Source organism: Pleurodeles waltl, chromosome 9, assembly GCF_031143425.1.
Source record: "Pleurodeles waltl isolate 20211129_DDA chromosome 9, aPleWal1.hap1.20221129, whole genome shotgun sequence".
NCBI classification, from domain to species: domain Eukaryota; kingdom Metazoa; phylum Chordata; class Amphibia; order Caudata; family Salamandridae; genus Pleurodeles; species Pleurodeles waltl.
Window position 1 is genome coordinate 475,450,405 of NC_090448.1, and position 25,628 is coordinate 475,476,032.

General features: G+C 46.3%; 1 long non-coding RNA gene across 1 annotated transcript in view; it reads right to left on the reverse strand.

The window, feature by feature from the left end:
- Positions 1–3,331: 3,331 nt before the first annotated feature.
- Positions 3,332–25,628, reverse strand: part of LOC138258647 (uncharacterized) — a 110,194-nt gene continuing 87,897 nt past the window's right edge. The window contains exon 4 of the long non-coding RNA XR_011198480.1: positions 3,332–4,392. This is a non-coding gene — a long non-coding RNA (uncharacterized lncRNA). The remainder of the gene's footprint in view (positions 4,393–25,628) is intronic.

Sequence of the window (25,628 nt, forward strand, 5' to 3'; positions counted from 1 at the left end):
AGTGTGTAGGTGGGTCACGGTACATATATCACACACTCTATTATGTACCAGGACTCAAAATCTATATTTACACATATGCACATGCCCACCTATCCACACACATTACCACAATCCTTCATTCCACCACATTTCCTGGACATCAGCATACACTTTACTCTTCACACATTGCACTATCATTGCAAATACCTGTTCCTCTGGTGCACCATAGAGCTGTCCATACAGGTGTAGGACCCCCTCCACCAGCTTATCAAGCTCCTCCGGGGAGAAGGTCGGGCCCTATCACCTCTAGGGCGTGGCATGATTGCTCCAGAGGGAGTACACAGCAGCTCAGGTATTGGAGGGTTTGCTGGCAGCAGTGTCAGGAGTCAAGTGAGAGATAAAGTCTGAGATGGCGGCCGCCACCTAATAGACCATCACCGTTGGCAGACATCGCCATTGGCCTAACACCGCCAAAGGCAGCTATGTGTTCCAATGGCAATATCCACTGCGGTTGTATCTGCCTATCGCCATGACGACTTCGCCGTCGAACTTAGGTCACTTCCTAAAGTCCAGTACAGTAGGTCAGGCAGCTGTCATTTTAAGACTCATATATCATTGAAGGAGTTACTTAAAAGTTGCGTCACAAGCTGTGAAACATATCTACGACATTGTGTTCACTGCTGGCTTTGAGCAAACATGTAGAAATGTGCATGAATTATGTACAGGATGTAAAATTGATGTGTTTTAAGTAATGTAAATGAAGTAGCATAGGCAGTAGAGCAATGACAATATGACATATGGTATATGTGTCCCATGTATGTGCAACATGTTAAGAATGTTAATGTCACATGGACTGTCAGTGACATGATTTTCCATTTCTAAAATATGATAGAGGAAAGGGGATGTGAATGCAGTAGTAAGCTATTATTTGCCTGGGTATGTTCATTGTACAACGTTTAAACAGTTTCATGTGGAATTATACAGCATTATATGTGAAATAGGTATGATCATACATATGATGTACAGAATCAGTGATACACATACATACTGGTTTTCTCCCACACAGTTACACTGGCATGTGAAGAGTGAGAAAACCTCCAGTATACCGTCCACTAGCAGACCTGAAGAACATTGAGGAGTGACGTGATTCAGATCTACAGCCTGGATAGGCATACAATCATGGATCTCTGATGCCAGTTGGAGCCAAATCTGCTGAATGCCATTCGTAATCCCTATAGCATTCCACCCATTGTATAGGTTATGTCAGGGCTGCACTTACTGGCCACAGGCTTATTTCAAAATACAGTGTCCCTAACTGCAGGGATGTCTCAGCCTAAGTTCAGTCTAGTCTTGAGGGCTGTACTGTCTGCATTGTTGAAACACTGGACAGCTACATCCGATTTCCATAACTTGAAGATTTGGCCCATGTAACGGCTGATTTTTATGCTTTAGGACATGTTCCACAAGTGGTTAAAGCCTTAGATGGCACCCATGTAGCCTTGGTTCCCCCAAATGCAAATGAACAGGTGTATAGGAACAGGAAAAACTTCCACCCCACTAATGTCCAAATGGTTTGTTTGCCTGACCTCTAGATTTCACAAGTTTGTGCAAGGTCAGTCCATGATTCCTTCTTCATGCGGATATCCCACTGCTGATGACAGGACAATACACAGAGAGGGCATGGCTGGTTGGTAAGTCACATATGTCATGTGTGTCTGTAACTTTTATCCTCTAACAAATGTGTGGATGGCAGTTACTTATGTTTCGCCTTTCTATGCTTTTCTTTACAGGGGACTCAAGTTACCCAAACTGTCCCTGGCTGTTGACACCAGTGAGGTACCCAACCACGCCAGGGAGGTCCCCTTCAATGAGGTTCAATGAAGGACAAGGTGTGTCATGGAGCGGACTTTTTGGCTCGTGAAGGCAAGATTCCGTAGCATCGATAAGTCTGGTGGTACCCTCCCCTACTCACACACCAAAGTATGTCAAATTATTGTTGCCTGCTGCATGCTCCACAACCTCACCCTGAGACGTCAAATCCCATTTAAACCACATGAGGGGGAGCCAGCAGTTCCAGTGGGTGAGAATGCAGATTTGCCAGTTGAGGATGAGTATGATGAGGATAAAGCTGGAGACATCAGGGCAGATCTCATCAATCAGTACTTCACCTGACGTTAGGTATGTGATGTTTTGTAATTTGAGTAACTCAGTGGGGTATTGGTGGGGATAGGGATGCTTGAGAAGGGTCTTAGTATGACCATCAGACTGGTCATAAGTAGCTTCAAAGCCCATAACTCAGATGTGCATGCAGAATATTACATGGAGTAGTGTGCAGCTTTTTGATCACCATGGTCTAAGTTAATAACAATGCACAGTCTGAGTTACCACTGTATATAGGAATTGGCTGTATAATGTTTTTGTTTCAATGCGGCCTATATCTTATGTTTGACGTTTATAATTTGTAAATTACTTCACAAGGTCATCCTCATTTGGCATATCAGACAGTGTCACAGGCAGGTGCGACTGGCAGACTGACAAGTGACGTGAACATGGATTGAACCAGGTACTGTCAGGCATGAGATTTGTGATGTGTGAGTTCCATGCCCAGACTGTCAGAACAGTGTGATGGTAGTGTCCTATTTCACTCAATAGACCTGTTTGGCATTGGAGGTTTGTTCAATGGTGCCATGTGTGTGTTCATTTGTCATTCACACGTCATCCTGTGCTATCCATACCCTAAACCATCAGAATGGTTTATTTTGGTAAGAACTAACTTGTATGCAGCTGTTACTGTGTTTCCTCACTGTAGGCCACTGTGCATTTATATCAAGACTAACATAGATGAGTGGCATGCCTACTGATACCTGACCATGGTAAGTGGAAGGTTCCATGACTGGGGGCATTTGTACTGACCTCAGTTTGTATCATGGTGTATGGTCATTTGGGAGCTATGGTATGGTTATGTGATGAGGCTTTAGCTGATGATACATTGAAATAAAATGTTTGCCTATTGGGATAGTGAAGCACTGACATGTCCCTAACTTCAGTAGTCTGTGGGATAGTAGTGATTGACACCTATGCAGAAACATTGAAGTGAACATCAGTACTTCACTCTGTGATGAATGGCAGTCTCCCAACCTATATGTGGAAAAGGTCAATGAAAGTGATTTTAGTTATGTCTATCATTATTATTCAAAATCTACCCTGATTAAACAGTACATGTGAGATGGAACATTACAAATGTCTTACATTTGAGCAAAACCTTTTTGTGCAAGAGGTGTTATAGATGACAGTTTAATATGGTTGATAACTTACTCTCACACATGATCTGTAGTTAAGTAGTATTTATTAAGGAGTGCACAGCAAAATTAGTGAATTGGATCAAATATAACACAAAGGAAACAGTGAATAGTTCAGTCATGGTGGATGGAATCATCAGGGTTGCTGCTACAACGTTTGCAGACACAGGTTTGCAGACACAGGTTCAGTGTCCTTGTACCATAGGAAAATGGAGATAGGTTTCAGAAAAGTCAACAGTGTGTATCTGTGCCACACAAGGGGAACCAATCAGTAGAGGTTCACTTCCTGGCAGTGGTTTTGTTCTTGGCACCTGCTCCTCCTGGAGGTTTTCGAGGACATCCAAATTTGCAGGAGGTCCTTCAGCTACATAGGCAGGGGTGTCTGAGGCATGTCCTTCCCCTGGCAGAGCCTCCATTCCACTAGCAGCCACAGATGTAGAAGTGGCTGATGTCTCATTGCTAGTGGAAGGGGCCAGCCAGTTGGTGTGTACAAAACCTACTCAGGGTGGTATTCATGTCTCTCAGCACCCCTGCAATGGAAGCCAAGAGGGCATTTTGGACCTGCCCCTGCTGCATGACTTCCTGGTGGTTGTCCCTCCTCAACTGCTTTATCTCCCCCATCATGGTAAGTACCTGGCCCATCACACTTTGGGATTGTTGGTAAGCTCCCATGACATGGGAGATGGTGTCCTGGCCAGTTGTATTCCTAGGAGCCCCCATCCTCTGACCTACGCCATCCCTTCCACGCACCCTAACCCCGAGTGCCTGTGCCCCTGGCACGGTTTGCGCACTCTCACTGGTGCCAGGTTCATCATTGTCTGGGTTTACAACAGGAGACTCAGGTACCTGTACTTGGGGGCACAAGATGGTAGACACTGTCCTTGGAACACTGTTTTGGGGGTGAATGGTTGCCTATGATGTTGAAGCAACAGGGCTGGGAGGAGTTGATGTGGGCAGTGTGAGGTTTACAGTTGTTGACTGACCAGGTGTCCCAGATGGGCCTGCTTCGCCCTCAATGTCCACACATCCAGGTCTGTATTCCTCACTGAGGTTTCATCCATTGGGGTAGTGGCAGTCTCTTGTGTCCTTTTCATGGTGACAATGGCTAGGTTACCTGTAGGAGAAGTGGAACACACAGTTGCTGAAAGTAATGCAACAAGCGTTATCAAAGTTTGACCACGAGATATGCTATATAACATGCACACAAAGCCTTTTCTTGATCCTCTGATATGACAATGATGCATGCCTCCAAATCTAGGTTAGAACTATATGGGACACAGAAATTTCAATTTGCATACACCTTCCTACAAGATGATGGAGTATTTTGGTGGCTTGATGACTGTTCATTGACTTATATCTTGTCTGATTGATGACTTGACATTTTATAGTGATCTCCAAGTTAGGTATATAGCATCATTGAGTCAACTAACAGCTGCACAATGTACTATGGTAACAGAGCTGGCCAACAGTATGGGTGTAACCATTATACCTGGGCCTCAGTATGGGTGTACTCCAAGTACATCCAGCTTTCTGTATTAGTGTCTCCCCCAGGTGAGTACATGACATTATTTGGATGGTGATTTGAAGGCCAGTTTAGCAGGGATCACAGCTGTTATCTGTGTATTGCTTGTATAGTACTGGCAGATGGCCATAGCATTAATGTCATTGCCATGGACTATAAAATAGTGGAGAAGTCAGGTGGATTGAATTGATTGTTAGTTTCACATGCAAGGCTATGTAACTTGTAGTACAATAGTCTGGTTTCCTTAATGGTAGAACACTGCATGCTGGGAGTTGTAGTGTTGTCAGTCCCTGTACTACTCATGCCATACACAGACACTGTGGCCCCAGGTGAGTTTAGCTGACATGTGGGGTGCCAGACAGGGGTATTCGGACAGTTGGGCACAGGTGTGGTGAGTAGGTTGTGTGTTAATATGTCAAAAGATGATCAATGAACATGCCAGATAGAACTCTTTTAGTGACATTATTGTTGTTACCTGACTTCACTCCACCAGGTATTCCTGTCAAGCCCTCAGGATGCAGGATGTCCAAGTAACATGGATGAATCCCTCATCAGAACCAGACATCGCCATAGCCATCCCTGAGGGCTACAAGATCACCCGAAGAGACCGTATCAACAAACCAGGAGGGGGAATCACCATAGTCCACAGAAGCTCCATCAGGATCTCCACCAAAGACGCCCTGGATTCCCCAGAGCATCCAACACTTTCAGATACACATCAACGCCGACACCACCCTGAGAGGAACCCTCGTCTACAGACCATCAGGCCCCCACCCCCAATTCTGCGACGCCATCGCCGACACAATCAACTCCCACGCCCTCACCTCCTCGGACTACCTGCTCCTCGGTGACCTAAATTTCCACCTGGAGAACACCAGCGACTGCAACTCCGCTGCCCTACTGGACAACCTCGCAAACCTCGGCCTCAAACAACTGATCACCTCGCCCACCCACTCAGCCGGGCACACGCTTGACGCCATCTTCTCCTCCAGCAGCCACATCACCTTCACTCACACCACCGAACTCCATTGGACCGACCACCACTGCGTTCATTTTTCCTTCCTGAAGCCCACCACCCACCACCAACAGCATCCGATCCCTCACTGCAAGTGGAACAAGATCTCCAAAGAACAGCTGATCTCCAACCTCGCCCAATCCCTACCACCCAAAACCAACGACCCCCACACCGCCGCCCTCAACCTCAAAAAATTGCTTGACGACTGCGCCAACACCCTCGCTCCACTCAAGAAAATCAGCAACACCTGCATCAACAAGAAAGCTCCTGGTTCACCGCAGAGCTTCAGGCCTTCAAACGAGAATGCCAGAAAGCTGAGAAAACTTGGCGCCAAGAACAATCAGAGAGCAACTTCACCGCCCTCAAATCAGCCATGTCCAAACACCTCCAGCTCATCCGGACCACCAAAAGATCTTCCTACAAAGAACGGATAGAAAACAACGCACACAACAGCAAGGAGCTATTCAAAGTCATCAAAGAACTTGCCAACCCCAAGTCCTGCTCCATCGACCCTCCCCACTCACAAGACCTCTGCGACTCTCTCTCCATCTTCTTCCACAGCAAAATCGCAGACATACATGGAAGCTTCGCAACGTCGTCCCCCACCACCACCACCACTGACATGGTCAACCCCATCGCACCCTGCTGCACCAATGTACGGAGCACCTGGACCCCCACCAACAATGAGGAAACCACCAAAACAATGAGCACCATCCACTCTGGCTTTCCCACAGACCCCTGCCCTCACCACATCTTCAATAAGGCCAGCCAAATCATCGCTCCCCAGCTCCAGACCATCATCAACAGCTCCTTCGAGACCGCCATTTTCCCAGAAAGGTGGAGACACGCCAAAGTCAATGCCTTGCTAAAAAAAAACAAAGACGACCCCAAAGACCTCAAAAACTACCGAGCTATCTCCCTACTCCCCTTCCCGGGGAAGGTCATAGAGAAGATAGTCAACAACCAACTTTCCCGCTTCCTGGAGGACAACAGCCTACTCAATGTCTCCCAGTCTGGATTCCGCAAAAACCACAGCACCGAGACCGCCTTCATCGCCTGTACCGACGACATCAGGACCAGGCTCTACAAAGGTGAAACCGTTGCCCTCATCCTTCTCGACCTCTCCACAGCCTTTGACACCTTATGTCACCAAAAACTCTGCACACGCCTCTTCGATGCCAGAATTCACAACAGAGCCCTGCACTGGCTCACCTCCTTCCTCTCTGAAAGAACACAAAGAGTTTGCCTCCCCCGTTCCGATCAAAGGCCACCAAGACCATATGCGGAGTCCCCCAGGGATCCTCACTCAGCCCCACCCTCTTCAATATCTACATGGCTCCGCTCGCCAACATCGTCCAACCCAATGGCCTCAACATAATTTCCTACGCTGACGACACTCAACTCATCCTCTCCCTCACGAGGAACCCCGCAACCGCAAAGAACAACCTCCACACCGGACTCCTTTCCATCGCCAACTGGATGACAGCAAGCCACCTCAAGCTGAACTCAGAAAAAAACGAGATCATCATCTTCGGCCCCAACAAGTCAGCATGGGATAACTCCTGGTGGCCGGCCACCCTGGGGTCACCCACAACACCCACCACCCTTGCATGCAATCTCAGCTTCATACTAGACTCTTCACTTTCCATGACCCAGCAAGTCAACGCCATCTCGTCCTCATGCTTCAACATCCTTTGAATGCTCCGCAAGACCTTCAGGTGGATTCCCGTGGAAACCAGAAGAATGGTCACCCACGCCCTCGTGAGCAGCAGACTGGACTACGGCAACGCCCTCTACGCGGGATCAATGGCCAAGCTCCAGAAAAAACTCCAGTGCATCCAGAACGCCTCAGCACGTCTCATCCTCAACCTCCCTCGCCACAAACACATCTCTGCCCACCTCAGAGCCCTCCACTGGATACCCGTCAACAAAAGGATCGTCTTCAAAATCCTAATCCATGCTCACAAAGCTCTCCACGACACCGGACCGGCCTACCTCAACGATAGACTTAACTTCCACAACCCGACACGCCAGCTCCGCAAACCTCGCCCTCGCAACAGTCCCTCGCATTCACCGTACCACAACCGGCGGCAGGTTCTTCTCCCACCTCGCCGCCAAAGCCTGGAACTCCCTCCCCACCAACCTACACAAGACCCAAGACCTCCTGACCTTCAGGAAGCGCCTCAAGACCTGGCTCTTCGAGCAGTAGCACCCCCTACCCCCTCCAGCGCCTTCAGACCCTTCCGGGTGAGTAGTGCGCTCAACAAATTAATTGACTGATTGATTCTCCTCCCATGATGTGAAAGTTAGGGGAGGAGGTGGAGGCCTGGTGGCCATGAAACGTACCTTCCCCCTGAGGTCATTCCACCTCTTCCTGATATCCTCCTTTGTGCGTGGGTAGCTGCTTACAGAATTCACCCTGTCGACTACTTTTTACCCCAGCTACATTATCTTGGTGATTGATGTTTGCTGGACTTGTGCTCCAAATAGGTGTGGCTCTACTCTGATGATTTTGTCCACCATGACCGTCAATTCATCATTTGTGAAACGGGAATTTTTTTGTGGGGACATGGTAGTGGTGGACGAGACGGAGAGGAAGGAAAAAAAATAAGAAGAAAAATCAATTAGTGATGAGATGTGGGTGCTGTGATGAGTTGTTCACCAGTGGTAGCAAATGTGTGGGGTACTGATGTAAGTGTTGGGTGTGTTGTGCAGGTGTGGGATGAGTGATATGTGTAGTGTGTAGGGGTGCCTAATCTATGGTTAGTTTTTTTTGTTTTTGTGTGACTTCTATCTAGCAGTGTATGGCGTTCTGGTTTCAAAGGATTATGGGGTGTGAAGGGATGTGCTTTATAGTGCAGTGTGTAGGTGTGTGGATGTGTGTCAGGTGTGGGATTTTCAAACTATCCAATGTGGCTGGTGTATTACTGATGTTACCGCCACGGTTCGCACCACCTTTGGTCTACAACAGTTTGGATTTAGCATTGTTTTTGGCATGACACACTTAGGGCCTCACTATGACTTTGGTGGTCAGACAAGCCATCTGCCAAAGCCGTGGGGAGGAGGCTGTCGTCATACAAGCGACCTCCATCCCCAGTTGTATTACGATGTTTTCACCGTGCTGATCACCAGAAACATCTTATTATGACATTTCCACCGGTCAGCCCGGCAGAAACAGGGCATGGCATTGGCCAAGGCAAATGCTGTCGCACAACAGCACCCTCAGAATTCGCACTGTCTGCACAGCACACAGTGCATATTCCGAGGGTGCTGGCAGGGACGCCCCTAACACTGGCCTTCCTCTAGCCTTTTCATAGTGTGGACCCCGACATGAAAAGGCTGGTGGGAAGAGAGATCAGGATCAGCACGGTGGTGTTGAACTCAGTGCTGCCATGGCTGAGCGTGTCTCAGACTACCGCCACCTCATCAGGATCCATGATCCTGGCGGTGTCCCTTGGCAATCCGACCGCCAGGGTCATAATCTGGCAGTTGGACTACCAGGATGGTGGTGGTCAGACTGCCATTGTGGGTTTGGCAGTCTTCGGACCACCAAACCCGTAATAGGGCCCTTAGTCCTGTCAATTAAGTTATTTGCTAAAATTACTATACTGTTCTGTTTTATTCCTATAGCAATGTTTCGAGGTTCATAGTAAACTTTTTTTATTGCTTTTACTTTTTTGCTGTTTCCAATAATTCAGTTATTTTGAGTTACTAATTCACTAAACAGCCTTGCCTACGTTTATCTCCTTTTCTTTGTTTCAGTGTGTTTAATGTATAGGTGATTTGCGTGTCAGACAATTATTTTGTCAATCCTGTTGGAGTTGCCCCGGCTTCTAAGAAGTGTGAGGTTGGTGGCAGGATACCTGATATTATGGCATTTGCTGATTAGTCTACAAAGTTTGCTTTTAAGATGTTTTATTCCAGTTAGATAATATTCTGCTTCAGCCACAGCAAATGCATTGCTTTTCACACTTGCAAACCTAAGTTCCTTGTTTCGAAATACTTTGGGGCATATTTATACTCCGTTTGCGCCGGAATTGCGTATTTTTTTTTGACGCAATTCCGACGCAAAACTAACTCCATATTTATACTTTGGCGTTAGACGCGTCTAGCGCCAAAGTCCATGGAGTTTGCGTCATTTTTTAGCGTGGACACCTACTTTGCGTTAATGATATGCAAGGTAGGCGTTCCCGTCTAAAAAATTGACTCCGAGGCATGTGCGCCGTATTTACACTCCCGGGCAAAATTCACGCCCGGGAGTGGGCGGGTCAAAAAAAATGACGTACGGCCGCTTTGCGCCGTTCTTTAGCGCCTGGAAAAGGCAGGCGTTAAGGGACCTGTGGGCTCTGAAGGAGCCCAGAGGTGCCCTCCCATGCCCCCAGGGACACCCCCTGTCACCCTTGCCCACCCCAGGAGGACACCCAAGGCTGGAGGGACCCATCCCAGGGACATTAAGGTAAGTTCAGGTAAGTCATTTTTTTTAATTTTTTTTTTGTGGCATAGGGGGGCCTGATTTGGGCCCCCCTACATGCCACTATGCCCAGGGGACAGAAGTCCCCTGGGCATGGCCATTGGGCAAGGGGGCATGACTCCTGTCTTTGCTAAGACAGGAGTCATTTCTATGGGGGTTGGGAGTCGAAACAAATGGCGCAAATCGGGTTGAGGCGAAAAATTTGCCTCAACCTGACTTGCCCCATTTTTTGGCGCCCAAGCTCCATATCCCCCTACGCCGGCGCTGCCTGGTGTACGTCGTTTTTTTCCACGCACACCAGGCAGCGCCGGCGGCTAACGCCGGCTAACGTCATTGATTAAATACGGCGCTAATTTTTTTGACGCAAAACTGCGTTAGCGCAGTTTTGCGTCAAAAAGTATAAATATGGCCCTAAACGTTTCTAACTTATTTGTAAAAGCCTTGTTTTTTTATAATAGTTGCAAAAGCTATCATCACCCTACTCTTCATGGTTCACCATTCTCTAGTTATTTATTGTAGACCTGAAACATGACACCGCTGGCTATACAGGCCTTTAAATGCAGATTAGAGCATTCAGCCCCTTAAGGACAGAATGTTCTAATAAAACATCCCTGCCCAGGAGCCTCATGGGTAGCCTTCCACACCGCCTCGCCACACTTCCTACAGACAGTGTTTGTAACTGATTCAAAGTTACAGCAAAGGTCCCACATGCAGGTGTGCAAGGCTTCTGCAATACTCTGACTGCCACTCGGTTGCCTTACTGGGGCAGGAAAGGCACTGAATGGCCCCTATATTTGCAGCACAGAAATATGGCCAAACGGGTGGGTAAACAAACCACTCTGCTCTTTTTTACCTCCTGCCTGGACCGATTACAATCAAGACTTTTGCATACTTTTCTATAATTTAGCTGAGAAAATATTTGCTGATATCTAATGTGTTTGTTATATATTTCCGTTAGCGAATACTGACACAGAAAAGGACAGAAGGTGTACACTGGGAGGAAGGAATACATAGCAGCAGTTAATACCCAAATAGAATGTATGGAGTATATTTACCCCAACTGTTCCCCATTTTCTTTAGGGGCCTGTTCCACATACTTACTCAACACAGGAACACTTTCAATGAATGCAGATAGCAGTAGACATTTCCTAGTGTTTTAGCCTTCTGATTGGCTGAGCCAATACCAATATTCTGTAGAAAATGTAAATATCCATGAACATGGAGGCTATAAACCCTGAATATTCCAATATGAACAGCTACACTATAGAGATAATGCTCTATTCTAGTGACTGTTTCTGAGAATTGGATGTGGCAAGAATGCAAACGAGTCGCTAAATGTTTCTTAGAAACACAGCAGACTGGAATGTGTGTTACTTAGAACTAATTATTTCCTTCTCGTCTGTGATACTCACCAAGTGGAGATCCTAAGGGAGGTGTTTCCATGGTAACTGTTTTTCTGCATGTCTTTATTTAGTATGGCTTTAATGTATTCAGACTTTTCCTGACTTGCTTTCTTGCTGTACTCAAAGTAAGATAGCTCTTCTGAGTGACCAAGCCCCCAGTGTCCACAGCAGAGCTTCTAGACAATGGAAGAGGCCTCACCATGAACGCCCTCCTCCTGAAATCTGTTCCATTGCTTTTTGTTGAAGTTTAAGGATTGCCTTCAGGTTCCACTGCCAACCCCATGTTTCTATTGTTACTTAGTAAAGTTCACACTGTGGCACCTGTATTTTGTGTTTTTCATGTTAACACTGTGTTGTGCCCACTGTGCTTAGAGCGAGCAAAGCTCCTCATTTCAAGGGGGACAAGAACTACAGTCGGCAAAACCGCTGGGAGAAAAGCAGTAGCATGTTGCAGTTTTGCTAGCAAAGTGCCACAGGTCAGAATGAGGAATAACTTGCAGCTTTGGACATACAGAAAAGTAAAAGCACACCCATTCTCCCTTTCCAGCACGTGTTCCTGAATACATTTCCTTGGGAAATACCTAAAGAAAATAACCTTAAATAGCCCTTCGCCATACACCATTTTGCATTTAAGTAGAAATCAGAAAAGGTCCCCATCAATTTTACTATGGCACTCAATAAGGTCAAAACTTCCTTTTTCCATCTCCCTGCCTCTGAGAGCTGCTATGCTCGGACGAGCAGCAGCCTGAAAACCGCCACCAGACCTCATGAATACGCCGTCTATGCTATTTCTATCTTGGACAGAAAAGATAACCTGCAGTTGTTTCTCTGGACTACAGATTCCAAAATGCACTGGCATTTACACACAAAACCTCTGCGGCCACTTTGTAATGTCATCAGTTAGCATAGTTCTGATTTTACTCAGCACTGAATTCTCTCTTCCAGGATTTATGAGAGAATGGGATTACAGACTCTTGTGACTAGCCTTCTGCGGCCCAGTAAAGTGAGTTTACTGTGAGGCTGCTGCTGTCGGCAACTGCTTATAAACTGCAAGTGCCTAGAGCTCTTCATTCATGCGTTGCCAAATGCACTTATCCGTCTCTCCTTTTGCTTCTGTTTTCTGTCTCTAGCCTGGCAAATAGTGCAGCTCTTACGCTGTTTTCTCTCTGATTTGCTTCTAGTTTGTTCCTTTTTATGGGCAGCACAAGTGCCATTCTGTAATCTCTCTTTGGGCTTTAAACCACGCCCATGCCAGGTCAGCCACTTACATTGGTTCGTGAGCTTGCCTTTTAAAATCCACTTGCTTTCATTTGTCAAAGGCGTGCATACCTCATGCCTTTTCCGGTGTTTAGCCCACCTACACAGCACCGGTAAAGTACCAAAAACATACGAGGCTCGATGTTTTCAGCCTGGAGTCCGGACTACTTTATGTTTATTTTACACGCAGCATGCAATAGCTCTAACTCGAAGAATTGTGAGACCCATTGCATTGAAAATGCTTGTTGTTTCTGCTGCCGTTTCCCTTTGCTTTCCGTCACGTTTCCCCGTTTCGAATCCACCTGGTCCTTTGCTTATTCATTATGTTTCTGTCTTTGGTTCTGAATCTGATCCCCAGTCTCCTCAGTTTTGCTTCCAAATTTATCTACCAATTTCTTGTGTTTCTCTTGCATTCTCTAGTTTTTCCACCAGTTTCAGAATCTGCTTATTACAGTCTCTAGTCTCCTTGTGCTTGTCTTGACATATTTAATCTTCAGCCTTTCTCTGTCTAGCTTCCTAGATTTTAGTATGCTTGTGCTTGTCCTGCCTCGTTTGTTCTCCAGTTTTACTTTGATTTCTTACTCTTGCATGTTTGGTTTAGCTCTTAGGTTCCATTTGATCCTTCTATTCCATTTGGCCTCTTGTTTAGCTCATTTTCTCTACTTGTCCCATAATTGTGTTTCAGTTTCTTCTGCCTTAAGTGTACTTGTTTACTTAGAGCAGTTTTTTGTCTGCTGCTGGCTTTGTGCTCCTAGTGTTTGGTAAGTGTACTATTTAATCCTCACTTGTGTATATTTGTTTTCCTTTTTTATAGATGTTGACTCCTGAAGTTCAGAAAGCGACCCATATCTTATCCTTTATTTTGTGTTTATCTTGCTTTACATACAGTTAGTGCAGTGTGTCATTGCTCTTGTTTTTAAAAATCAACACTGTATTTCCAGATGGACCCATCAGGTCATTCTTGTGTATGTATGTTCATTCCTTATTATTTCCAGATACAGAATCACTTCTACCCTCCTCTCTTTCTGTGGGGTCTGCAGAGTGGCTAACTGTAAGAGTAATCTGCAAAGAGATGATGATCAACACGAGCATACATTCAGAGAGTTGATGCATCTGTAAAGTGGGTATTAATTGATGGCCCACTAAGGGACTAGCCCTTTATATATATATCATATATTCAGTGCTTGAAATGGAAAAATTAAAGTGCAGGTACTCTGTGCCAGAGTACCTGCTTGTTTCCGAGAACTGCCGGTACTCTCCAATTAAAAGTATTACGTTTTTCTTGAGATGTGCCGGTACTCTCCCTCTCAAAATAAAAAAGTGCCGGTACTCAGTACCGGACAGTACCGGCCCATTTAAAGCACTGCAGAACTCTAGATCAGCAGCTAAACACCGACTCTAAATTGCAGAACCGATCCACTCTTATAAATTCGACTTTCCATTCCTGACTTAAACCCTGGCTCTTTGACTCCTCTCAGCCAGCCCTTGATCTCCTAATACCTCAGGGATATGTGATCATTTACCTTAACTAATAGGGAAAAAAAAGTGGAGTGGTGGCTGGTATCCACAGTGCCCAAACAGCTCATTTTTCCTCTTTTAAATGTATTTCTGTTGAAAGCAATGCTTCAGACTCGAAAACCACAATTTTGCTCATCATATGCCACCCACCTGGAGAAAATCTTCTCTTCATCAAACAGGTCATGAAACTAATAGAAGAAAGATTCAATCCCACTATAATGACACCTTCCTGGGGGACTTCAGTCTTTACAGGGGCGCCAGAGCCGATACAACCGATGCAACTGTGGCTGAGGTGTCCTTTTTTTATTTAAAACCTTCTTAGGGGATAAAAAAAGAAACCAAAGATTTGGGGCAGACATTTCTAGCACGTCCACCAGTCTCTACTAGAAACCAAGATTGCAGCAAAACTAATGGACTCGTTAGTTGAATCTGATGCAAACGTGTTAGCTGAAAAATACAGCTCAAACGTTACTGAGGCTGCAAACGAATTTGTTCCTCTAAAACTGAAAAAACATAAGAATAAATAAGTCCACACAATAGTATACATACGTCTTCTAGAAGAACATAAATCCTTTGGAATGATAGAATGCACGTCACCTGAAGCTGTGTCCTGAAAAGCTACAAGCCAAACGTAAAGAGTATAAAAACTAATATTGAGGCCAAAGTTACTATTTGCAGAACAGAAATCAACAGGGTCAAAAACCTCGTGCATCGTAAAGTAGACTACCAACCTCCTAACCTGTCTTGGCATCACAAATGACACAGAATATTGTGACACATTTTCCAAGTTTTCTTAGGAGAAAAAAATATTAAAGACTAAGCAATAGCAACAATCCTACCTCATGTGCATGGGTTACTGAACCTTGTTTAAAGACCTTATTGAAATTATTCTAGAAAACAGTCTCTCCGCCATGTGGTGATCTGCTCCCCTTGCTGATCTTTTCCATACTTCAATTGATTATATATCTTCTTTCCTGGTGCAATGCATGACTCACACGATCAGCGCATCATAAAGAAAAGGTGCAGTTCTGGCATGCTTCAAAATCAGTCACTTACCCTCTTCTCAAAAATCAGGTGCCAACCCTAGAACTTAACAACTTCCACTATATATCCAAACTTCCATTCTTGCAAAAGCGCCTAAAAGCCAAGCCTCAAAGCACTGAAATGTACACATCACATAAAATAATCTCATTGAAATAACCTCATTGATGACCCCCAATTTGACTGGCTGCAGCAAAGAGACAATGTTATACATTTCAAGTTTAATAAACTTTTTTACTCTTCCCATTACTTTATCATAGTGAGATTTTGCAAGTCGGGCAGGGATCCACAACAGTCAATGCATCATCACATCCTCACAGCTTCCACTTTTTTCAGCATGCCCACTCAACCATAGCATATACAGAGACATTACATCAGTACATCATCCCTTTCTTTATTTAGACATAGGACAGAATAGAAATACCACATCACTACATAGGTCAACTGCCTATCGGCCGTGTGAGCCTCCTTTATACCTTGGTAACTAAAGTGACCGGTCTACCCGTGTATGCCTATGTCTGAGCAGAGCTCTCTTGACATAGTAAGCAACCCCCGTAACAGGAACAATCAAGGCTTCTCCCAGTTAGTGTACGCACCTGATGCCTCCTCAAAGCATTCCAGTTCTTCAAATATCACCTGCACTGAGTCTTGGGGACTCCTCAGAGAGACAAATGTGTTGTCTGCATACATTGAAACATAATAGGTGGTGGCTGCTAGTGTGATCTGCTAATCCCACTGCTCCGTTCATTAGTCTGATACATAAGGACTCCACTGCAAATGCAAACAGAAGTGGCAGCCTGCCTTGTAACTCTTCCTGTTGCCCAGCTTTCTGACACAGGCCCACCACCCTTATCTCTGGCAATGGGCTTTGTGTATAACAGCTTAATCTAGCCAAAAAGTTCTCAAGCTGAAGCCTATGTCCTCTACTAAACACAACAGGTAACCACCTCAGAGTGTCAAATGCCTTTCCTTTGTCTAGCACAGCCAGTGCATAATGCTGTTATTCCGCTTCCACTGATAATAAGATATGCAGAAGTCTTTGTACGTTTATAGTGAACAGGGCACAAGTATACAACCACATTGGCCATCATGGACCAAACACTTCACCACCTTCCGCAGCCAGTTGGCTAAAGCTCTGCTTAATATTTTGGTATCACTATTGATCAAATTGAGGCCCAAAAGAGGTCCCTGTCTGTTTTTAAAACAATGACAATAATGGCCTCACATATTAAGGATAATAGCTGCCCTCTGGTCAGAGCCTCCATATAAACATCTAATCATTTCTCACACAACTAGCCTAGAAATGTGTGCTATAGGTCTGCTGGGAAAACATTGGTGCTCGGTGTCTTGACACCATCACCCTCTTTATAACCTCTATTAAATCTTCCCTCATGATTAGTGACCGCTACAGACTATACTGTTCCTCCAGCAACTTTGGCAATTCAACATTGTTCAAGAAGACCTCAATTAGGTGTGGCTTCTTTGCTATGCCGAAGGAGCGTCTCCCCACTGGCTGAGCCAGAAGCAGAAGAAAAAAACAATAGTTTACTATCATTTTATTTGTCTGCTTCTGACACAGCCAGCAATGGAGGGAGGGGCGGGGCTGGGCCACGAGAGGTGGGAGGGAGAGGAGGGGAGAGTGCACCTAAGTACGCATGTGTGTTTGGATGGCCCTCTGAGGGTGGCCAAACACACATGCGCACTTAGGTTTCTCCAACCCGGCTGTGTTTAACAGCCAGACTGGAGAAACTGCACAGACCCCAGGGCTGTGTCTGAGCAGCACTCACTGCCTCTCAGGCCAATCCTGGTGCTGCTTTCATGCTATGTTTTGCATGAAAGCAGCGCCAGGATTGCTGGGGAGCCTGTGCTGGTGTCCCAGCAGTGAATGCTGGGACACCACAAGGAGAGGGGTGCGAGGCAGCAGGGAAGGAGGTGAGGTAAGTATATTTTTTCTTTTTTTTACCTCGTCACTGCCCCCTGCCCCTCCCCTTGAGTTATGCGGCTGCAGCCGCTGACCTCAATCTGTTGTTAAGTGGTTCCAGTTGCCTATAACACTATCTTAAATGTGTGCTAAAGAGCCTCATTGCTACCTATTTTATAGCAGTCACAGTGCCTCCCAACTGCCATATTCTCAATGTCATGGGCCTGGGCTGCTCAATTTGAAGCAGCCATGCTAATAGACTCCTGAATTTGTCCCCATTCTAGTACTGCTGCTGACTGTAGGTGTGAATTTATCTAAGGTATCCCTGTTTTCAGTCAGCTCCATTTTTAACTCAGTCTGATCCTGTCACGTTTATCGGCCTACCACCTCCTCCTTTTCCAATTCAGTGAACCTCTGATCGTGCAGTATGTGAGTTTTCTCTGCTCTGGCCCTTATGTATCGCGTTCTTATGCCCTGCAGTCTGCTACACACTGGTTACTGTCTAAGCAATTAATGATCATGTTCCTCACACTCCCCAGGCAGTTGGTGTCCTACGGGGATTCGGCCTGTAACTTCCGTGTTGATATGCAAGTGCATGTAAACCCTACCATGTAGGTTGGTAGCAGTGGGAGTGGTCAGAGAAGAATTTGCCCAGGATACTGGGCTACTAAGACCCTAGGCTATGCTTCATACAACACCCATTGAATGTATTGTGACACTCACTGTATTATTTACGTGAGCCAGAGAGTAACAGGAGAATTTCTTCTCCTTGGGGTGTAGGGATCACCAAAGATCCCTCAAACCCATATGTTGCATGACCTATTGTAGTGCAGTGGTCACTCCGGGTTTTGAATGCAGCTTAGGAGGATGCCTTTCCATGTGCCCATTATGTCCACAGCCTGTATCACGGGGATGTTGAGGAAGGGATTTCCCACCTCCAGGACACTCTAATAGAAACCTTTGTCATCTATGGTAGGCACATATAACCTGTGACCTGCCTGAGTATGTAATGTGGAGTTGTTTAGGTGAGATAAGCAATGTGTACCATATAATAGTGTGTACATTTAAATCATGCACACAGGGCCACAGTTTGTACCCCTACTTGTATTTTTTGCCAGTCTTTTGGTGAAAGGGGTTCGTCACACATCTGCTGCCAAGCATCCTCAAGTGGCACACCGTCTGTCCACCCTCAGAGCACAGTAGAGATGGGTTATAGGTTTATGACCTATGGCCATTGAGAGCACAGTCAGCAGCATCTGTGTGGAATCAGGCACCTCTGGGATTATGGGCCATAACTGTCATGCTATCGCAGAAATTTTGGCATATTGAATAAATTGTCCAGAGCTCAGTCGGAATATCATTATTGCATCTAACATTGTGATGAAATGACCTTCCAGATATAGACCCTAAAGCATCAGGTACCCCCCTCTTGCCACCTGTCAATCATCACTGTGTGGGCTATCTGCTCAAATGGGCAGATGAGCCTAAGGTCTAGATCTGGGGCATAAGGTGTATGCCCTATCAACCTTTGGATAGTTCTCTCCTATAGTCGACCCATAAGGTGAATTAAATGCGGAAGGGAGGTGAGTAAATCTCGGCCCCTCATGAAAAGAGTCCCCAGCTGGTATCCCGTGTGGGTACCATTCCACAATGTCCTCTCCCAATTAGAATCTGTATCTAGCCAATGGATAGCGTGTTGTAGGTGGGCCGCCAAGTAGCAGAGTTCCAGATCTGGAACCTCCATACCTCCTCTTTCCCGCTCTCTCTTTAAGGTCTGTAGGCTAATCTTGCATTGTTTCCCAGCCCAAAGAAGTTCTAGTACTAGGAGGTCAATATCTAGGAACACCCAAAGAGGGATTTCATACATAGTCCCTTGCATAATATATAATCAACAAAAACATAGGATAACCATTTTTATAAGGACATTTTTTCCCATCAATGAGAGTTTCAATGTGTTCCAAAGGGTAATTGAGGGACGTAGGCCTGCCACAACTCAACCAAAACTTAATTGGTACGTCTGTTGTTCCCCATGAGCAATATGTATTCCCTGATATTTAATGCTATCCATCCGCCATGGTATGTCTGTAGGTGGTAAGCGTTCCAATGGTAAATCTTTCAGATGCCCCAGGGGAAAGAGTATTGACCTGTAGACCTGAGAACTCGGAGAACTCCTGAATGATGTTCAGCATCAGAAGGATGGAGATTTCCGATCTGTGCAGGTAAACTATTGCGTCATCTGCGTATAAAGGGACCACATGAACGGTGACTCCTATCTGCACCCCTATGCAAGCAGTACCTGGTGCAGACAGCATGCCAACAGCTCCATTGCCAGGGCAAATATTAAAAGGGCGACAAATGGCACCCCTGGTTTGTACTCCTATGTAGACGGATTTCTGATGAGACGATCATTCTGTACGCACCCTGGCCGTCAGGGCATTATACTACAATTTGACCCAATGAATAAAGGCTTGACCAAGGCCTATTGTGTCCAAAACCTAACAGACATACTCCCATCACAAAGAATCAAATGTCTGTTCTATGTCTGAAAAGGGTAGGGCACAGGAATCATAATCCAATTCACTGGCATGCAGGACGTGTGTCAAGCGTTGCATATCTTGCAAAGTGCTCCTGTGTGTTATAAATCCAGATTGGTCTGTGTGGGCCAAACGAGTAAGATAGGGCAACAGCCTTGCTGTTAATATGTGGCTAAGACGTTTCTGGTTCACGCTAAACATTGAGATTGGGCGGTATGAACCTGGCACGAGGGGATCTCTGCCAAGTTTCAGAATGAGTACAACATGGGCTTTGTACATAGAAGGCGGGAGGCATCCTTTCTGCAAAGCCTCATCATATATGTGCAGTAATTTGTCCGCCAGAGTTCGCGGGAGCACCTTATGGAATTCTGCAGGAATTCCATCACCACCGGGAGATTTGGCTGTCTTCAGGGCCGTTATTCACTCCAATAGTTCCTGCTGAGACAGAGGGGTTCCCAGCAAGTCTCTATACTCTGAGGACAGGCTTGGAACCATCAAGTGTCCCAGATAGTCAGAAAGGTTGTGTAACTCGGACTGGTCATGCAGTACAGCATATAGAGCTCGAATATGAGCTTCAAAGACGTCATTAATGGCATGTTGAGAAGGTACTATGCGTCCCTGTGCATTTCGGAAAGCAAATATTGGTGTTTGCGTACTCTCTGACAGAATCAGGTGGGCCAAAAGGCAGTCTGCCTTATCCCCTTCCATATACCACCTTCTCCTACCCGTGTGGCAATTGTGTTCCTCCAGTCAATCCCATATTTTGCAGACCTTATGGCACTGCCTATCCCAATCCATTGAGGCTTTTGAATTGGTAGACAATGCCGCCTCCAGTTTCTCCAATGCTGCTTCTTGGCAAGTCAAGTTGCCTTCTAAAGTTTGGCAGATACCAGCTGAGGAGGCCATGCATACCCCTCGGAGCACCACTTTCATGGCGTTCCACTCCTTCGCCCTGCTATCAGTACTTTCCCAATTATGATCAAAGTAGTTTGTCAGGGCTTCCACAAGGGTAGCCCGAAATGCCTGATCTAATAGAGTATCTGGATGTAGTCTCCACAACAGGATCTTCAGCACAACACTCTAGGGAATATGTAGGCAGCAAGGGAGAGTGGTCAGAGATATACTACGCCAAATACTGTACGTCCGCCACTCTATGTATTGTCCCCTTCTGTACAAAAAAAATAACCCAGCCAACTGTGTGTATTGTGTGCTGGAGTATGACACGAATAGGCATGTGTATGTGATTGGCAATGTCGCCAAATATCAGTGAGTCCTGTGAAATCATCTGGGTCAAGGCTAGTGTCATGCGGGGCTTTGTCCCTAGCTTTGGCGGTGACCTGCCCATGTGTCTATCTAGGACATAGTTTAAGTCTCCAGCCACTATCACCTCTTTGTCTAGCGAGACCTGGGCTGCTGTAAGTACCATGCCAAAAAATGTGCCATTGTCTATATTGGGAGCATAAACATTGAGAAGACACACCTTGTGCACATTCAGTGTGCCTTCCAGGATCATGAACCGGCCATCACTATCACTTGAGAAGATTTAAAGGGGACCCCAAATTAAGTCACCCCACGCACATCCCGAATAGGATGTGGCACATACCTATCCCCTCCATCTCCTTTAAAGGTATCCAATACAGTCCCCCAAGAGATAGGTTTCTTGAAGAAATGCCATTGAAATGTCATATCTCCACAGATAGGCGTAGACTCTGTTACGTTTTGTCAGTCCCTGTAAACCTCCACATTCCAAGTTAACATCTTATATTTGGTACCTAGGCTAGGCACTGTCCTCTTGTATGAGTTCCCAGTCCCTGGGCATCAGAACCCACGGTGTGTTCCCCTGATTGAAGTACCTCACAGATATGGAAGCAGCATCCCCCAACAAGATAACCTTGAAGAACTGTAATACGATGAAAACATAACAATCACAACAACCCCACATGCTCTTCAACCACTCCCTCCCCTGTTCCCCCCATGGGTAGCATCTGCGACCCCCCATTATGCCTGACACAAACACCAGTCATAGAGGACCTCGAATCCCGCCCCAAAGAACCTCACCAAATTTTCCCCACTCAACTAGAAATTAGGTTGGATTGTAGAAATGGTCTCAGTGACTAAACTGCCCTGAGTTGGAAGCTCAAGATATAACTCAGCAACCCATAGTAGTTCCAACCCCGGGCCCTCCCGGAGTAGAGATATAAAGTGCACTGAAATAACATTTTAAAACAAATCCTAAGAAGTTTTTTTTTGTACGAGATTCACTCGCCCAAGATATAGCGAACCAAAATGCTTTAATCCCATGGGTCTATGTAATACCTGTAGCCTCGTGTATGAACCCACAAAAGCACAATAGCACATTGTCCCCCTTATCTTCAACCCATCAGCTTGAGTTTCAGGGACCTGGGTCAATTTGAGAACGAGTTAGTTGTTTAGTTTCAAGTGAAAGCAATGCTGACTGCAGTGTCCCATCCAGGGCCCCCAGGATTTGTTCCTGCCTCCCTGCTGCTGGAATCCCAGTTGGGCTTTTTGCTTTGGCACGATTTCACACTGAGCGCCTCACTCCATGCTGTTCAGACTCTCTCCATTCGGACTGCTGCTGTTCATGGGCCAGGCCCAGCGAATCCAGTCAGGATGCGCTTCCTGTGATGAGTTCAAAAGAGAGAACTAGCTTTCATGTTGAACCCAGAGACAAGCCAGAAACATAGCCTCTTTTTAATAGCCAAGAAAGTATTTTTGGTGTAGTCCGGATTGATTTGAATCTGCTTGTCTTTAAATAATGGGGGGGCTAAGTGAGTGGATTTGTTGAGGGGTAATGTCACAGTCTCTATAGTTGAATAGGCTCGCTAGAATTGTTCTCGGGGTGCTCCTGGCCACTGGGGCACCATCAGCACCCTATGGGTTCATTCAATAGAGAAGAAGTTAGAGAAATGCTTAGGTTTCAGACTGTGCACAATCTAATCTTCTAAGAAGAGTTCAGTGGAAGGCCCCTCTGCGCGTTCTGCAACCCCCAAAAATTGTAGATTATTTCTTCTTGGCCGGCACTCTGCTTCCTCCACCCATCCCTCCATGTGGGTAATGCTACATTTCAGACCGGACAACACTGGCTGCAGATCGCTAATCTCCCACTGTGGAGACACCACATCTTCCTCAGTTTATGTGACTCTGTCTGCCATCTTGCAGAGGTCAAGCCACAGGTGGTTAATGCCCATCTTCGCTTCGAGCACCTATCGTAAGCCTTGAATTGCTGCCAAAATCTCCATTGTTTCTGGTGCGTGTACCGCAGGGCTGGTGGGCCCCTCAGGGTATCCCTCCTTATCATGAGGGCCAGGGCTTGTGTATTGTGTTATTGTATTAGTCTGGGGCACCTTGGGCCCCTTGTCCTTCACCATTTTTGTTGTTATTTGTTTATTTATTTTTGGCGGTGTGCAGCACTCCTCCCAGGTTATGTCTCTGCGAGGCTGGACACCTCTGTCACTGCGGTCCACATAGCCCCCGTAGGGCCCCACAGTCCACCTCTGCCAACTAGTAGAGGTGGGTGTCACTCTTCACCCCTCCAGTTAGAGAGGTCACACCAGGCACAGACGCGTGACCCCGCAGTGCCAACAAGGGTCAGCGTAGGGCTCCTGGCTGTGGCCCCTTCACCGTCCCCTAGCTCTAGAGGGAAGATTCAAGGTTAGATTGCCAGGCCTCTCTCCAGCGGTCGATGTCCAATCATCATGGTGCCCCAGTCCACCAAAGCATCCTAGCTCCTCGGGAGCTGTTAGTGTAGTGGCTCTTTTCTCCGCTCCAGTCTCCGAAGGGCCTCCACAATCCCGAATTCTCCTGCAGCCCCCAACCTGCAGCATGCCCTGGGGGGGACGCTTGACCTTCTCAGTCTGTTTCTTATTGTGCAGGCCAGGCAATTCTCATGAGCCGGGGGGTAAGGGGGCTCCATCTCACCTCACCGGCGCTTCATACTGCAATGGAGGCCCCACAGGCCATCAGCCTCTGCTCGTATCCTCAGGGCGGCTCATCCTCCCAAGAGGCAGGCCTCCAGGTGCACCTTCCCCGGGCCGGCAGCCACCACCTCCATCCCCGCTCTATGGCCAATATCGCAGCCAGCACAAGGCAGCGCACCACCAGGCCGTAACACCTCACTCAAGTGGTCCAGGCAAGGGAAAACTGTCTCACCATAGCGTGTTCACAGATGGTGAGCCGCAGCGGGACGTCATCCCTGCGCTGCAGCCCTCCAGCCAGCCGATCGACAGTCAAGCCAGCAGCTGAGGAGGCTCTGGGGGTCTATGAAGGCCTCGATCTCTGTCCTCCACACACAGTGCGCTACGTCTCCAGGCGTCCTCTGTTTCAAGGCCCGTCACTCCATCTGAAGCCTCCTCCTCCACGAGGCATTCGGCTATACCCCAGGTAAGTCCAAGGAGCCAGGATTCCATGCCACAACACCCAGGGGTATTCAGGGGGATATATGCATTCCTCTGCTGGGACTCGACTCCATCAGTGCAGGAGGATTTTCGTCTCAGCTTAAAAGTGTATGCTTTTTTTAACAAAGTGGGACTAGAGGCTTTTTGTATTCTAAAGGGAAAGTTCCAGATTCCAGAATGGAATTGAATAGCTGCGTAAGGGAAGGTGTAATTGTTCCAACAATCTTATGCATCATATTAGAAGGACAAGGATTTGAAGGGGCTCCAGATTTAGTCTGACCAATTAGTTCAACCGCTCTTTCCTCCACGAGTAAAGGAAATTTATCCAAGGCGTTCAAGCTAGGAGCTGTAATATATTGATCAGTGGAAAGGTTAGGAGGTGTCCTTAGTATTAAGTTTACTAAAAATGTTCTCAACTTTATTTTTTTTAAATCTGCAAGTTGGTCGCAAAACAACTGGCAGGGTGGTAAGGTAAAGTTAGAGGATATAGTGGACAAAGTCTCAACAGTTTTGAACAATTCTCTGGTAGAATTCTTTGCAGCATAGATTTTTCCTGAAAATTATTTGGTTTTATTTTGGAGACAATCAAATTTTTGTATTATTGAATTAGCCTGTTATATTTCGTTTTTTCCTCACCTTTATATTGCTTCCTCCACACCTTTTCTTGCCTTCTGCATTTCATATTATCTCCTTGAGCTGTGGAGAGAACCAGGGGGCAGAAGGTCTATTCCTGCGATTCCTAATCATTTTCACAGGGGCGTGTTTAGAAATGGCGGCTTCTAACCTCTCTGAGTATGCCCTTCTTGTGGGTTTACCATCTTTTATGAAATCAGAATAGGATCCCTCAAGGGTAATGTGAAGCACAGTACAGTATCATTCGTGGGTTCACCGTGCACAGGTGTGATATTCTGTAGTGAAGCACTTTGGGGTGCGATGGACCCCAATGAACTCTTCGGTGGAGTCAGACTCTGGATGGGAAAGTCCCAGGGAGCAGGCAATGGAGTGACACAATAGTATATACAAACAGCACATCCCCAGTGACCACAGCATGCTCACCCTGTGTGTAGGCGGGGGATGACTCACTGCTAAATCATGATGCTTTCAAGGCTGAGCAGCAGTACTGAGTATTTCCTAACAAAATGCCACTTTAAGAAGACCAAACAAAGAGGGTTGAACGGAAGAGTTGATGTTTTAGCCCAGAGGCCCTCAGCATCCAAAGAAGAACAAGACTGTGAGGTGGGAACTTTTGTATG